This window comes from Mus caroli, unplaced genomic scaffold, assembly GCF_978045245.1.
Source record: "Mus caroli unplaced genomic scaffold, Mus_caroli_1 scaffold_15, whole genome shotgun sequence".
NCBI lineage: Eukaryota > Metazoa > Chordata > Mammalia > Rodentia > Muridae > Mus > Mus caroli.
The window spans coordinates 1627471-1635987 of NW_028227270.1; the positions used below are offsets into that span (position 1 = coordinate 1627471).

The 8517-nt window shown below is 45.9% G+C and overlaps 1 pseudogene; it reads left to right on the forward strand.

Annotated features, from left to right (window-relative positions):
• The first annotated feature begins 896 nt into the window (after positions 1-896).
• On the forward strand, positions 897-2791 carry LOC110302759 (polyadenylate-binding protein 4 pseudogene; annotated as a pseudogene).
• Positions 2792-8517: the final 5726 nt, after the last annotated feature.

Below are 8517 nucleotides of genomic sequence, written 5' to 3' on the forward strand. Positions count from 1 at the left end.
TACATATAATGTTTAACTCTAGACAATTGCATTCTGTGAGATAGGATCTTATTTTAAGAAGCTTCTCTCTCTGCCCCAGGTCGCAGCCGTCAGTGTTGCATTTGGGCTCAGCAAGCCTGAAGCAGAAAAAAGAAAAAGCCTAAAAAAATTACAAAAGCCTCAAAAACCTTAAAAAAAAAAAAAAGAAAAGAAGAAAAAAAGAGGGAAAAAAAAAGCAAAAGGGAAAAAAGAAGAAAAAGAACCAGAGAGAGACTTGTGCTGGGAGCCCGCGGGGAAGTGACTTTCACTTCTTCTGGCCTGCCTGTCTGTCCGCATCTGTCTGTCCTTCCGGTGGTGAGCCATCCCCCTCTGCCCGGCCCACCCCTGCACGCCTCAGAGCCACGTGGCAGCCCTGCGCCCCGGCTGGCTGCACCACGTGTCCGCACTGCCCTTCGCAGGCACCTGCAAAGATTTGGTTTCCCCCTTCCCGGGCTGCTGTAACTGTAAACCTCTGGGAGCCCAGGGCCTATATTTAACACGAAACACGTGTTCCCAAGACTGCCGTGAGCACATCATCTGATTGGCTCTTGAAAATTTTTTGTCCCCTTTACAAGGGGATTTTCTACTTTAATTTTTATTTTTTAAGCCTCAAGCCAGGACAGCTGCAGAGTACAAACTCCAGGAGCGGGCCATATTGTTTTTGAGAGCCTTTTTGTCTTGGGGCTTTTGCAGTCCAGTGCAAGTCGTCCAGCACTCGGGTCCCAGCTCGGAGCCTCCCTGCTCCAGCCTTCCCTGTCTTCCCTGGTGCCACCTGTACGCTGTGGCACATGCCACAGCTCCTCAGAGCCCCTTTTGCCCTGCACTAGGCCTTGTTAGAAGTCCTCCTGGTAGGGATCGGGGTCGTGGGAGGTGGGGAGATGAACGCTGCAGCCAGCAGATACCCCATGGCCTCCTTATATGTGGGCGATTTGCACTTGGATGTCACCGAAGCCATGCTGTATGAAAAGTTCAGCCCTGCGGGGCCTGTGCTGTCCATCCGGGTCTGTCGCGATATGATCACCAGGCAGCACTCTCTGGGTTATGCCTACATCAACTTCCAGCAGCCAGCTGATGCTGAGAGGGCCTTGGACACCATGAACTTCGAGGTGATAAAGGGAAAGCCGATCCGCATCATGTGGTCGCAGAGGGATCCCTCTTTGAGAAAGTCTGGGGTGGGAAATGTCTTCATCAAGAACCTGGACAAATCCATAGACAACAAGGCACTGTATGACACTTTCTCTGCCTTTGGAAACATCTTGTCCTGTAAGGTGGTCTGTGGTGAGAACGGCTCTAAGGGCTATGCTTTTGTTCACTTCGAGACCCAAGAGGCCGCCAACAAGGCCATCGAGAAGATGAATGGCATGCTTCTCAATGACCTTAAAGTGTTTGTGGGTAGATTCAAGTCTCGCAAAGTGCAGGAAGCAGAGCTTGGAGCCAAGGCCAAGGAATTCACCAATGTTTATATCAAAAACTTCGGAGAAGAGGTGGATGATGGGAATCTGAAAGAGCTCTTCAGCCAGTTTGGTAAGACCCTAAGTGTCAAGGTGATGAGAGACTCCAGGGGGAAGTCCAAAGGCTTTGGCTTTGTAAGTTATGAGAAACACGAGGATGCCAATAAGGCTGTGGAAGAAATGAATGGAAAAGAAATGAGCGGGAAAGCCATATTTGTAGGCCATGCACAGAAAAAGGTAGAAAGGCAGGCTAAGCTAAAGCAGAAGTTTGAGCAGCTGAAGCAGGAGAGGATTAGCCGGTACCAGGGGGAGAATCTCTACATTAAGAACTTGGATGACATCATTGATGATGAGAAATTAAGGAAAGAGTTTTCTCCCTTTGGATCAATCACCAGTGTGAAGGTGATGCTAGAAGATGGGAGAAGCAAAGGGTTTGGCTTTGTCTGTTTCTCCTCTCCTGAAGAGGCGACCAAAGCTGTCACCGAGATGAATGGACGCATTGTGGGCTCCAAGCCTCTGTATGTCGCCCTGGCCCAGAGGAAGGAAGAGTGGAAGGCTCACCTGACTAACCAGTACATGCAGCCTGTAGCGGGGATGAGAGCACTCCCTGCCAGTGCCATCTTAAATCAGTTCCAGCCTGCAGCTGGTGGCTACTTTGTGCCCGCAGTTCCACAGGCTCAGGGAAGACCCCCATATTACACGCCTAACCAGTTACCACAGATGAGGCCTAATACACGCTGGCAGCAAGGCGGGAGACCTCAAGGCTTCCAAGGAATGTCAAGTGCCCTGTGGCAGTCCGGGCCTAGTCCAGCTCTTCGACATCTGGCTCCTACTGGTAATGCTCCGGCCACTCATGGCCTTCCTACTACTGCTCAGAGAGTCGCAGCCCTGCCAAACCTTGCACCTCGGGCCACAGTTGCTGCCCCCGCTCCCAGGGCTGTGGCTCCATACAAGTATGCCTCCAGTGTCCGCAGCCCACACCCTGCCATCCAGCCACTGCAGGCCCCCCAGCCTGCAGTCCATGTCCAGGGTCAGGAGCCCCTGACTGCCTCCATGCTTGCTGCAGCACCCCCCCCCCCCAGGAGCAGAAGCAGATGCTGGGGGAGCATCTGTTCCTGCTTATCCAAACAATGCATTCAAACCTGGCTGGGAAAATCACCGGGATGCTGCTGGAAATCGACAACTCTGAGCTGCTGCACATGCTGGAGTCCCCCGAGTTCCTCCGCTCCAAGGTAGATGAAGCCATGGCAGTCCTGCAGGCTCATCATGCCAAGAAAGAAGCTGCCCAGAAGGTGGGCACTGTTGCTGCTGCTACCTCTTAGACAAGGAAAAAAGAGTCGAAAGCCAAATAACCCCTCACGGCATCCAGCTAAGGTCTGAAGACATCCTAGTTTGTCTGTGGACCTCCACACCGAGAACCAAGTTGCAAATTCAATAGGTCATTTTGTATCAGAAGGTCAATTATGAAGCACCTATAATTTTTCAACTATAAGAATATCTCTGGGTTCTGTTGTGACCCAGATGATAACTTTTTTTTTTCTATTGTGGGTTCTGGGTTTTTTTTTTTCCCTCATCCCAGAAACTGGTTTTGATGTACCCAAGACTTAAGTTTCTCAAATAAAGGAAATAACATCTCCATAAATATGAAAAAAAGAAGCTTCACTCTTTTTTTTTTGTTTTCTTGTTTTGACTATTTACCCTAGGTTTTCCTTTGTAGCCCTAGCTGTCCTCAAACTAGGTCTGACAACCAGGCTAAACTTGAGATCAGAATTCCACCTGCCTCTACTTCTCTGCCTGATCTGCTTCTTTTCCTCAGGTTCTGATTTTGCCACCAGACTGGGCAAAATCTTGCCTCCTTAGGCAAATAAATGCTAGGATTATGGGTTTAACACCCAGCTTTGCACAATGTAATATTTGGGAGGGTCCTTGAAGTATAGAGTATAAATAACTAACTGGAGTCTTCTCTGAATCAAAAGGCCAAGGACTTGCCCTCAACAATCCATGGATAAATCCAAGATAATGAAGGAATACCTTCAAAGTTTTATGAAGCCTACATCAGATTCTACAGAGCATTCCACAATGAAGGAGTACCGTCTCAGTTTTGTCAAGGATACATCAGATTCTACAGAGCATTCCACAATGAAGGAGTACTGTCTCAGTTTTGTCAAGGATACATCAGATTCTACAGATCACGTGACAATGAAGCAGTATGGTCTTAGTTTTGTCAAGGATACATCAAATTCTGCAGAGCATGCACTGCTGAGTGCACAAGTATTGCAAGCCCTGAGTCCACGATGTTCCAAGTCTGTGCCATTTCATTTTGGCAGAGCCAAGCCACTGCTCTGAAGACAGCTGGATTGTCGATTGGGATCTATACTTGAACTACATGAGATACCACCGCAGAATTGTGCCATGAAGAAGCACACAGAAGTCTTCGGAGAATCTGAGGGAGTCACAAGTGTCCCCTGGAGATGTGGAAAACAAAGACAGAGATACAGAGGTGCCATACCAACCCTCTCCAAGACTGCTCAGGGACAGGGCTAGAACATGAGCATTGAGATGGTGGAGACTGCCCTCATGAGAATCCAGCTTCTGACATGCCAGGCCCCTAGGCTGCTGGCCATGCATTCAAAGGGCTTTGGGGCAGAGGAAGTGAAAACCCACCCAGAACTCTGTTTGGAGCCCAGGAGCCCTGATTCCTGCTAAGGACTTGCAATTAGGGGATCTTTTGTCAAGTCCTGCTCATAAAACAAACGGGCACAAAGGTTGTTGTGTCTTTGCAACCAGCTGGTGTTTGTTTGGTTTGTTGCAGTTTTCTGAATAAAAGTGCTAAAAAGCTAGAAATCTGTGTTCTTCTTTAAGTGGCCCAAAGGAAAAGATGAGGGGTGGAGTGGACACAGATGAGGATACTCTATTCTTTCCTACTGTTAGTTACAGGACTAACTGGTAGGTTTGTGGTTTTTTTTGTTTTTTTTTTTTAAGGAAGTCCTCAGGGGACAGACCTTAGGCATTCTGGTTCTCATGTGTGCTGGGCCATAAGATAACCAGCACACAGGGAGCAACCTTGAGCACTTTGGGAAACCCTTCTGCTAAATCAACATGGATGACAACTGATATACCCTGATATATAAGAATAATATACCCTGATATATAAGATTAATTAGGTCTTACTTCAAAAACTGTACTACACAAAATTGGAAAATCTTAACAAAATGTACAATCTCCTAGACAGATACCACTTACCAAAGTTAAATCAAGATCAGATAAACTCTTTGAACAGCACCACAACCCCTAAAGAAATAGAAGCAGCCACTAAAAGCCCTTCAACAAAGACAGCAAAAGCCCAGGGCCAGATGGTTTTGGTGCAGAAATCTACTAGAGTTTCTAAGAAGTACTAATTTCAGTACTCCTCAAACTATTCCACAAAATAAAAACAGAAGGAACACTGACAAACTTATCCTACAAAGGCACAGTCAACTGGATACCTAAACTACAGAAAGTCTCTACAAAGAAGAAAAATGTCAGATATATTTGTTTTATGAACATTGATACAAAAAATGCTGATTAAAATTCTCACAAACTGAATCCAGCAATGAAATGAAAATTCATTCTTCTTGTGAAGAACAATAATTCTTGCACATCTGATCCCCACACCCTCTTCATTCAGTCTTTTACCTCTGGATCCTTTTTCTGGTTATATCTCTGGTTATATCTCTGTGGTGGCTATTATTTGTTATCAACTTGATTATCTCTACAATTAAACAAAATCCAAAATTGGAGGATACATCTGTTAGTAAGTAACTTTTGCTTAATTTATAGAAAGTAATCCGTACCTGTGAGGTAGGAAGGCTTGCTTTTAATGCAGATCTTTTTGAGCTTGAAAGACAAGGCCTCCAATTAGGATCTGAAGCAGGAAAGACAGATTTCTTTGTTAATGTGATTGTTGTGATAAGCTTGGGTTTGTCATTAATACCCCTGGCAGTCCTGTAACTCACTTTGTAAAGCAGACTACTCACAGAGATTTACTTCCTTGATTCAATTCCATAGTGCTTGGATTAAAGGCGTGAGCCACCACACTTAGCATAAGACCCTGAGCTTTAATCCAGACATTGAAGCTAACACACACCTTTAATTCAGGCTACACCTTCAGCTGGAGGCCTATATAAGAACAGGGAGGAAGAAAGTTTTCACATTGCCTGCTTGCTCTTTCCTAGCTAGCAAGTCTATTACATCGCTGGCACCTGAGCCCCCTTGCATGTGGTTCCATCTTCTACTAAAGACCAGCTGAGACATCCATCCTCAGGAACTGAGAAGTTCTGGAATCTTGGACTTTACATCCTCTCCAGCTGTTGTGGAATAAGTTCAACTCCAGAATGTAAGTCATTCTAATAAATCCTTTTCCAGAAGAGAGAGAGTGAGGGATCCTTATATTTAATATTTACTCTCTATACCAGGCTGCCCAAGTAGATTTGACGGTTCATTAGCACTTTCCCCATTGCCTGTTTATTCGGCTGCCTATAACATTTAACTGTAGACAATTGCATCCAGAGTGATAACATCTTACTTTGAGAGCTTCACTCCATTTTGTTTACTAGTTGTGATTTTTGAGCCTAGGTTTTCCTCTGTAGCCCTAGCTGATCTGAAACTAGGTCTGACAACCAGGCTGGCCTTGAGATCAGAGATCCACCTGCCTCTACTTGTGTGTAGGATCTGCTCTTTCCCTTAGGTCCTGGGATGAAAGGATTTTGCCACCAGATTGGGCAGAATCTTGTCTCCTTAGGCAATGCAAATAGATTCTAGGTTTGTGGGTTTAAAACCCAGCTTCCCACTGTGTAATGGTTGGGAAGGGTCAAGAAATATAGAGCACAATTAATTAACTGGACTCTTCTCTGAATCAGAAGGTGGAGGATTTACCCGCAGGGATCCATGGATAAAGCCAAGAAGATGATGCAGTCCATTCCCAGTTTTGTCAAGGATACATCAGATATTGAAGAACATGCACTGCCCAGTGCACAGGTCTTGCCAGCCCAGAGTACAAGGTGTTCCAATTCTGAGACACTTTGTTTAGGCAAAGAGCAAAGCCACTGCTCTGAGGATGGCTGGATTGCCGAATGGGATCTATACTCCTTTTGTGTATTTGAGAGTGTGGACTACCTGAGATCCTACCGCAGATTGAATTCTGCCATGAAGAAGGGCACAGAAGTCTTCCAGAGTGAGAGTCAGAGGAAGCCACAAGTGTCCCCCGGAGATGTGGAAAACTACAAAGACAAAGATCCAGAGAAGCGAGACCAACCCTCACCAAGCTTGCTCAGGGAGAAAGGGCTGGAAGTTGAGACCTGTGACGGTGGAGACTGCCCTGACAAGGATCCTGCTTCTTACAGTGCCAGTCACCTAGGATGCTGGGCATGGCTTCAAAGGGCTTTTCGCCAGAAGAAGTGAGAAAGACACACAGAACTGTTTGGATCCCAGATTCTTGCTAAGACTTGCAATTAGGGGATCTTCTGTCAGCTCCTGCTGGTACAGCAAAGGCACACAAAGGCAGTTGTGTCTTTCCAGTCATCTGGTTTCTGTTTGTTTATTTGATTGCAGCATTTTTAATAAAATTGTTAAAAAGCTGAAAATTTGTGTTCTTTTTAAAGTGGCCCAAGGGAAAAGATAAAGGGTGGAGTGGACACAGATGAGGATATTCTATTTTTCCTACTGTTGGTTTCAGGATAACTGGTGGGTTGTTTTAAAGGAAGTCCTTAGGGGATATTAAGCCTCCTTGTTCTCCTTTGTGCTGGGCCATAAGATAAGCACACAGGGAGCAACATTGAGCACTTTGGGAAACCCTTCTGTTGAATCACTAGGGATGATGACTGATCTACATAGATGCTTCCCTTCCAAATTGATGTAGAGGACACCTGCAAATTCCATTTTACTCTTTTACCTTATGCATAGACTAGGCTAGCCCTGAACTCCGATTCACTTTGCTTTGCTTTTCTATTATGGTATTAGAGGCCTGTGCCATCACGTCTGCACAGGAGAATCTTTCTATTTTCAGCAATTTCCAGAATAAATTTCTACATCATATGTGAACTCACCTCCAGAAAAAGGACTGGCTAAGTCAGAAGGTCAGAGCAGTGCTGGTCCTGACAGAGAAAACTCTGCCAACTTGAGAGGGTGTCTTTTGCTTCCTGTCTTGGAAGAGCTTAACATTTTATCAGACTTAGTTCAGCTGTTGGTCTTCCAGAAGTCTAGCCTTTTAGTAGTAAATGGGTCTGAGGTAGGCATGTTCACTCAGGCAGGTGGATCCCTGACAGTTTAGGGCAGCCTGATTAACACAGGGAATTCTAGAACAGACAGCGTTATGTAGTGAAAGGCACAAATAAAAGAAAGAAGGGAAGGAGGGTGGAAGGCAGAAAGGAGGGCTGTAATAGAGGGAGAGTGTGAAGGAGGAAGAGAGAGAGAAGGAGGGAGAGAGTGAGAAACGAGGGAGGGAGGAAGGGGGGAGGACTGAGTGATGGACAGGTCTGAATGACAGGTTGTGGAGAATAAATGGAAGCAGCTATGTAAATTAGGGCTCAGGAACTGAGAGAGTCTGTTATGATCTTTCTCCTGGGATTTCCCCTGTGTAAGACAATGCCTGGGAAGTTAGTAGCTCTCACTCTGAAGCCCACTCTTTCCCTCCAGTGCCAACTGTGTTCTCTGCACCATGCTGAGGATGTCTGTACCATCCCTAAAACATCAGGTGAACAGAAAGAAAAGCAGCTGCAATAGAGATTTGTGTTTGCACTCCGTTTCTCTTCATTGGGGGAAGGGGTGGTGTAGCAAGTCTTGGCACACTTGCAGAGCTAAGAAGGCTATTTACTGACAGTAAACGGTATGAAATCTAATTTTCGAAATGTTGGAAGGCCGAGAGGACCAGAAAACAAACTGAATCCAGGGATCCTGCATAGCATCTCCTACATCCTCACACACAGGCGCCAGGCATTTTGGTCAGTGTTTAGACGCACACCTTCCTGACCTGGAGTCATCACAGAATGCTACCTTCACCTGGCACAGTCCA